Raw genomic sequence first — 8,916 nt, 5'->3', positions numbered from 1 at the left:
GAATTTGTTTTGGCTGTCAGTGCTGGAACCCATCAGAGTTTTCAAGCGATGCTTCAAATTTTTGGTCCCACGAACGCAACCTGTGACAAGAAAACAGAAGATGTACATGAAAAGAGGAGGGAAAGTAGACTGAAAGTGCTCTAGGCAGAGACTGGGTTGCTTCCATTCCTTGTTCTAAAAACTTTTTCTAAAAAAGGAAGCACCCATAGCTCGGTCGTAGAACACATGCTTTGCATGCAAAAGGTCCCATAGCTCAGTCGGAGAACACATGCTTTGCATGCAAAAGGTCCCAGGTTCAATCCCTGGTGTCTTCAGGTGGGGCTGGGAAAGGCTCTTCACCTGAAATGCTGGAGATCCACTGCCAGTAATTGTCAACAATACTAAACTCGATGGACCAATGGTTTGTTTTATTTATTTATAAAAGTATTTGTATACCGCTGTTCATAAAAAAAGTCAAAGTGGTTTACAACAATCCTATCTATATATAGAATATATATAGAATAAAACCATATAAAAATTAAAATCAGAAATCATTAACTTAACTATTGCAGAATGCCTGCATAAGCCTGGTGGCATGGGAAAATTTTCAGTAGGCTTTTAAAAGTCAAAACAGAAGGTGCCTGCCGAATTTCTAATGCCAGAGCATTCCATAGGACTACGCTGATTACACTGAAGGCCTGATTTCTTGTTACAGTCAAATGAGCCTCGCCAACTCTGGACACCAGTGATGCTCCGCCAGTTGGACTTTGTATGAGGGAGCTCCCTATGTTCCTATGAACAGTGTCTTTGGAAATTTGGAAAAGAATAAGATAATGCAGTGGAATGAGGACTACAACCAAGAATACTTGGGTTCAAAACCTTGCTCAGCCATGTAGTTTTCTAGGTGAGTCACTTGGGTGAGTCCTTGGGTCAGCTTTATCTTTCTTCTTAATCTATATGGAAAGGGGTTTCGCAAAGGTAAAATAGGTAGTGAGTGGATCGAAGAAACCAAGGACATTGCCCTGACCTCCTTGAAGGAAAGGTTGGATAAAATGCAATAATTAAAAATAAATTATCCTCTTTAAAAAGTGAAGGAGAAATGTCCATATCTCTTATGAAATATTATTTCAACTTCAAATTCTGACACGTTTGTTCTGCTAGAAAATTCCCACTTACCTATAACCAGTGCAGTACAATTGTCATTTGAACTAGAGATGATGGATTCCATAGAATGGATATATTTAATCTGCAATGGCAAATGTGCAAAGGATATCTCAGTCATGGACAAAGAAGCTATGCAGCAACAAAGGCAAATATGGGAAAAGAACTACAACTTTCCCAGTAGGAGGTGAGGTAAGTTGTGTTGTGCAGGTGTGGGTTTACAAGGAATATGGTGGGTTTGTGGCATGAGAATGTTCCTCAGAAACCTCTCCAAATGCAAAGAGCCACATACACAGAATAATTATCTGAATCCTTTCACCATCAGCAGAAAGAAGATTATGGTAAATTTGTAGAAGATAACACAAGTGTTTCAAGTACTCTTACCTTTGTCACCCAGTCATTATGAACCTTCCAGTGAATGAAGGTGATATTTCTACTATCCTTAACAGCATCAAAAGAAATTGTTGGGATTTCTTCCACTGGTGGGTATTTTGTCCAATTCCTATCAACACAAAAGACATGTTAGGATGGAGGGATGGATGAATGGAAGACAGACAAAATTAGATTTCACTATGAAATATGGTATTTCATTACCATATATATTATTCAGAATTAGCAATCTATGAAATATCTTTCACAGTATTTATCTTGTTGTAATAATACCCTAATAGAAATGTTTGTTTTAAAGAACCTTTACAAAAGTGTGTCATCAAAGTGTGTCACTCAAATAACCCTCCCCCTCCCTGCCTCCAGGATGCCCCAGTTTGCAGCTTTCTATGGGCTGGGCTACTGCTGGTAGGAGTCTCTTTGATGGGCAGAAGCTACACCACAAGACCACAGTTATCAGCTCAGGCCATTGGTCCATCTACCTCAATATTGTTTACACTTATTGGTTTGTTGTTGTTACGTGCCTTCAAGTCGATTACGACTAATGGCGACCCTATGAATCAGTGATCTCCAGTAGCATCTGTCATGAAACACCCTGTTCAGATCTTGTAAGTTCAGAGGCATCATTTCCCAGCCCCACCTGGAGATGCCAGAGATGAAAGGTTGCCTGGGAAAAGGATAGTATTTTGTGTTAAAATCCACTTAAGGCTGGTGAAGTGGTCACATACCTTAATGTTTCTGCCACAGAATTGATCAACAGGATATTAATACAACCCTATATTAAACATAATGCCAGCATATCAGTATTCAGATTTAAAATAAGCATTACCAGAACTATAATACACCTCTATTATAAGTTTTAATTATTGGTTAAAAGGACAAGAAGAGGAGATATATCCTGCACTGAATGCACAAGAGCAAAGTATGCCTGGTTATATTTATATGCTATATGTTTCACTATTATAAAATCATGGGTACCTTTCTTAGCAACAATCTGCAAAACTCCCTAAAGTCTAACTGTGTCATTTTCTTAGTTTATACCTAAATTAAAACATACCAGACAATATCAACATACCTGTTCATCACCATATGTTATCACACATTCACCTTCTCCCCGAACACTTTAAACAAGGACAAAAATCATTATATAATCTGACATTTATTCAAATCAAAGTTACCCCAATAAAAGCCAGTCCCTATATCTATAGCCCAGAAATGCACTCTGTGTGTGCGTGCGTATGCATGTGTGCAAGCACGCCCTAGCAACTACATGTGCCTCTCCTTATCTTAAAAACGGGGTCGAGGAGTGCTATTCCAGCTATGAGGAATAATAAGCTAAAGGCTGGGAATGTGCACAGCAGGACCAGCTCCAGGTCTGAGGGGGTTGGGGGCAAAGTGCCCTCAGTGAGCCCGCGGTGGGCTTACTAGGCAAGGGGTGGCACAGTGCCAGCAGCGCTGACAGGATTGCCAGTACTACATGGCTGGACTTGCCCCTGCTGCCATTTTGATTCCCTCACAACAATGCCATAGTACAATCAGTGCTGGGCCAAAAGAAGGGACTCAGGCAAAGCCTGGCATCAGCAGTGGTGGGTGTTTGCCTGAGGTGCTGGGGCTGAGCATGAGACATAGATCTCTTAAGCAGGCACATTGTTTTGCTACACAGGTGAACTCTTATGGAGAGTGGCCTATGGTATGATAAATAATAGAGTTCTTAGGTGAAACACAAACCAGCTTTTATCATTTCATCCTGGTGAGAACAACCTTACTTTGTAGAGCAAATGGTCTTTCTAGCATTTACAGTACCTCACTACTGTACTGTAATACTAATGGGAGCCAGTTGAAATGCTTTGGAGGAGGAGGGTGTTCAAGAGGACATAGTTATCCTAAGCCCTAGTCACAGGCACTATCGTCTAAAACTGATATCCCTGAAAAAACGTTGATGGTCCTGCTGAGGAGAGGTGTGAGTGATGGAGCAGCTGGGATTCCTACTCTGAAAGTGCCTGTGTGTACACACTCCTGTTTATTCTGCATCCAGTGAGCTCCCACCGCCGATTTGGGAAAAGGTGTATACACATTAGCCACATTCCATATCTATCCCATATCTATACTGTCGTTTTGAAATAAAATACTGCATTTTGATGCATTTCCCCCAAAACTGGCTTCGACCCAAACTGAGAAAAAGAACAACCTAGCTGTGTTTTAAGCCAGTAATGCATATACAGTCAGTGTCAGTATGCTGCATCCTTGAAAGTCATTGCCTGTGTCCATCTATAGGCCAATGTAATTTGTTTTTTGTTTGCTGTTTTATACCATTTCCCTTTGCCTTCAAACATTTCACAGATGAAAATAGGTCTATACACTCAGTTTTCATAGTAATCACTGTCCAAGTCCTCCTCACATTGCACACCGGTGAAGATTCTACTTCATCTTTTGTATCATATATTTATTGGCTGTCTTGTCTTCTGCCAGGAGAGTGTTTGTTCTGTTGACTACCGATATATAGTAATACCTCAGTGAACAAAGTAGATGCATTCCTGGACATTACTTCTTTAACAGAAACTTTGGTACCAGAGGTAGGAATAACATGGAAAGAACAGGGATAGATTCTTCCTATACCCACTCATAGATGGTGGAGGCAGCTTCAACAGGGGCTTTAAAAGGTGCCTCCCCAGCCCCCTCCCCCTCTGAATCCTATTGGATCCTTCCCGCCCCTGCTCTTGAAGAAAGCAAGAGATCTCTTTCATGCAAAGCAAACACACAGGCTTCTCAGTTTCACCTAAGCAAAGCAAAGGCACAGGCTTATCAGTTTACTGATAGCAAAGTAAAGACACAGGTTGGTCAGTTTCACCTTAAAACCAAGGCACCGGCTTGGAAGTTTATCCATAGCAAAGCAAAGCTGATTAGTTTCACCTTTTAAAAAAGCCTTTGTTAAAAGGAGCTTCCTTCCTGGAAGATTTGTTAACTGAGGCATTACTGTATTAGGTTATATGCGCACTAGTTCCTTAAAAAGCAGCAAGATTGTTTTGTCTGGGTGCAGTTTGAAACGAATCTGCACTGACTGGAACACACCCAGCCCCACTGCTGATGTTAAACCTTTTGAAATGGCCCACAGCCAAGCATTTCCATCGGACACACTTCAGAGTTACAATGGGTTGATTGACCAAACAGTTTAGAAGTCAGGGTGAAGCTGGCTTGAAGGGAAAATGCATCCAATCTAAAAAATCCAGGATTTTGAGTAAAAAGGGACAGAGTTTGCCTGACGTCATGTGTCCCCTGATTCACAACACAGAGATGGAGATGCACTGAAACCAGTATAACTGCAAGTATGTCCATAGCCATAGCATAATACGATTGCACAATTCAACCTTCCCCAACCTGGTGCCCTCCAGTTTTTTTGGTCTACAACTCCCATCAGCCCGAGCCAGTACAAGGAGTTGAAGTCCAAAACATCTGGAGGGTACCAGGCTGAGGAAGACTGGTTCATAGTATTCCTGGGCAACTGCAGGGTGTGAAATGGCAAGCCTTGGGTCTTTTGTGTTGATCTGCATGCATTATATAGATGTGTATGAAAGCCAAGATATACTTCCCACTCTGTGATTAAACTTCTAGAAATGCTGTAGGGGAAGGGCTGAACCCTGAAGAACTCCTATGAATGAAATTTTAAACAAGGCATCCCCAAGAAGCATAAAAACAGGGATAAATGAGGGGCAATGATTTACCCAAGACAGGCACAAGAAAGGAGAGACATGTTTTCCATTGATATTAGAACAGAGTAAGAACTGCAGATAATCAAATTGTGTTAATTCTATATTTTTATTCCCAAATAGGTTTTATTCCCATCAAAGATTGATATTATATAGGGCGGGTTATAAATATTTTACATAAATAATACATAACATAACAAGAGAATCTGCTTCCTCCTATATTCACAGGATATTATATATATATGTATTTACAGGCAATAAAGGTTTGCTTGATTATGACCATTTAGTCCAAACTTTACCTATAATCCAAATGCAGAGGCATTGTTTCAAGGCCAACAATTTGGCAATATGGTTCCAAGTTGGACAGCTCGTAGAGATGTAGCTCTCTATTACTGTAAACACAATGTTAATTAAATACTTTTAAAGCCCAGGAAATGCTGCATTTTTAACACCTCTTAGTCATGTTGATAAATTACAATTTTCACTTCACCTACGATTTAAAAAATAGCTTATTTTTATTCTTGCATTAGACACAAAACTAGGACACTGCGATTCATCTTGCATTCAGGGTAGTTTCAGATTAATAGCTGAGTGGTAAAACAACAACAAAATTATTTTCTTTTGACGTGGTGACCATCTCTGATGTGTCAAAAGCATACCAATCTTTGCTCACTCATAACAATATAAGAAAAGCCCTGCTGGATCAGGCCCCAAAGCCCTTCATTTTGTTCTCACAGTGGCCAAACAGACACAGTGGGAAACTCACAAGTGGGATCTGAATGCAACAGTGCTCTTCCCACTTGTATCTCAGCAACTAGTAATCAGAGGTATTCACATATTATTTATTTATTTATTACATTTGTATACCACCCCATAGCCGAAGCTCTCTGGGCAGTTTACACCAATTAAAAACATTAAAAACAAATATACAAATTTAAAAACATGTTTTTTAAAAAGCAATTTAAAAACACATGCTAAAATGCCTGGGAGAAGAGGAAACTCTTGACCTGGCACCGAAAAGATAACAGTGTTGGCGCCAGGCACACCTCGTCAGGGAGATCATACCATAATTTGGGGGCCACCACTGAGAAGGCCCTCTCCCTTGTTGCTAGCCTCCTAGCTTCCCTCTGAGTAGGCACCCGGAGGAGGGCCTTGGATGTTGAGCGTAGTATACAGGTAGGTTTGTGTCGGGAGAGGTGTTCCATCAGGTATTGTGGTCCTAAGCTGTGTAAGGCTTTATAGGTTAAAACCAGCACCTTGAATCGAGCTCAGAAATGTACAGGCAGACAGTGCAAGCGGGCCAGAATTGGTTTCATATGTTTGAACTGTCTGGTCCCTGTTACCAATCTGGCTGCTGCATTTTGACATTCACTCCTCATGTATAGGAATTCTAGGGATAGTGGTGACTCTTTCCTTTCAAATATCATTCCCAGCAAGTAACACTGACATGTCTTGGGGGAAGTGACTCATAAAAAAGAGGCTGAAAAACATTACTTGGACTTCTACACTCCAACAGCCAGTGGGACTTGAGGCATATCCAGGTTACAGGCATGGATCAGTTTTATATCAGTTTAACTGTCATAGCTTCCTCCAAAGAATTTCAGGAAACGTCATTTGGCAAAACTGCTAAGACTGATCCCTCTCACAGAACATCAGTTCCAGGATTTGCTATGAAGAGGAAATTATTATTAGACCATTTTAAGCTTGTGGTATAAAAATGTGGCTCATTCCACTCAATGAGATTGAGATACGATAAAAATAATTGTCTCTAAAACGATAGCCTTGGTTTATAGCTCTTAGTCATTATATTATCCACGCCTGTAAAGAGAGGTTTTGTGCACTAGCACTGCCCCTGTGCCCCAGGGAACCCCTGCCTCCAGCTCTGCCTACATTTTGGGGGCATATTTGCAGAGGGACATAGCTTGCCCAACATGTGTAGGCTGTTCCAAGTTCCTAATTCACAGGGGCAATCTATATGCATTCAGCAGGTTTCCCCTCTGCAAACGTTTCCTCAAAGCAGGAACAAAGAACCTCAAGCCCAGAGGTCAAATGCAGCCCTTCAGGCTGATCTATCTGGTTCCTTGAGACATTTGTCAGGTCACACCTCCTCTGTCTTGGCTCCCAACCAAGAAGCAGGTTCAGGAAACTGGATTTTTCTGCATGAAGCTTTATTCAAGAAATCAGTATAGGAATACAGCATCACATTCTAAGCATAATTCAGGATACAGAAACACATTGGGCTTATCTCAGGATACAAACTAGGCATGATAGAGCTTGCAAAAACTATTCTTGCAACGAATAATCACAAGCATTACTAAGCTTATCTACCAGAGGGGGCAGGGACTGCACTCTATGGGTTAATTCTTGGTCTTTCTGGCCTTTTTTGCTAAGTACACGCTCTTTTGAGGAGCTGATAGTAACTTCTCGAGCTGAAGCTGCCATCTGGCCCTTTCTTTGTGAACTTGGGGAGATAGGAATCAGTGACTCCGGCTGGGAACTTTCACTTTGCTCCTCAGCTAGATCTGGGCTGGATGCCAAGGCATCATTATATTTGGACAGCACTGGCAGGAGGGGGGGGCTTCTGGGCTGTTCTCAACAATTGTAGCAGGCTCAGAGGGCTCTTCAAATCCTTCCCGTGTCGTCCTGATTCCCTTCAGCAGAACTGACAAGCCCCTCTCTAAATTCCATGCCCCACTCTTCTTCCTTCCATTCCTGCCATGGGTTCTCCTTGGGGCCCGTGACAGCATCTCCCCAAGCCACACCCCTCACCAGTTCATACCTCTTGGAGACTACTGTAATTAAGCAATATATAAATTGTTGAAATAAATAAAATAAAAATACCCTCTTGAGTGTTTGTGCTTGCCTGGAATGTGTCCTTTTGAACTCTGAAATTGCCACAGTTGCCTGGATGGAGGATAGAGAGGGGTGTGCAGGGGTTTGCAGAAACTAGCCTACTGTACAAAGGTACATTAATTGCTCCACCCACTTTTGCTTCTGGACCCACCCACCACTGGCATGTGGTCCTCAGGAGGTTGCCCAGATGGGAATGTGGCCCTCGGGCTAGAAATGGCTCACCACTCCTGCCCCAAGTGTGGACAGCATTGGAGCGAGCAGCATAGGACACTAGTGGGGGGTGGAACTAGTGTCCAAGGCCCCACTTTCTCTTCATATGATGAATGTATGAATGGGGCTTATATTAACATTGGATCTTATTTAAAAGACAGCCAGAGCTTTGAGGGCTGTACTCTCTGATACCATTCCCTTTTTTGATCCTGAAGTATCTTGATCAAGACGACATCAAGCACAAATCAAGTGAATTATAAAAGATGTCTGTAAAGGAAGGTGATTGAAAAAAGATTCCAAGTGATCCCAACTAAGCTCTTTTAGTGCTTAACCATAGGACTCCAAGACCATTTCCCTCTTGAATCTCCAAATGTCTGAAATCAACCATTCAAGTAGAAAAATCCACAATGTCAGTACCAAAATCACAGGTGTGCTCTTGTAATGACCTAACACTGAAATATCTACAGGCCACTTCTTCTGAAGTAGACTCAAGGGATTCAGTGTGGCTGGTACCTGGAGAATATAGCTTGGAGTATACAGAGCGCTGCCTATACACTCCAAGCAGACTATAAATCCTTTGTATGAAGCATTGGGGGACAACAAAACAGCAACATGAACAAGA

Source organism: Rhineura floridana, chromosome 9 (assembly GCF_030035675.1).
Source record: "Rhineura floridana isolate rRhiFlo1 chromosome 9, rRhiFlo1.hap2, whole genome shotgun sequence".
NCBI lineage: Eukaryota > Metazoa > Chordata > Lepidosauria > Squamata > Rhineuridae > Rhineura > Rhineura floridana.
The sequence above is the reverse complement of the archived record's forward strand: the minus strand, read 5'-3'. Positions refer to the sequence as shown.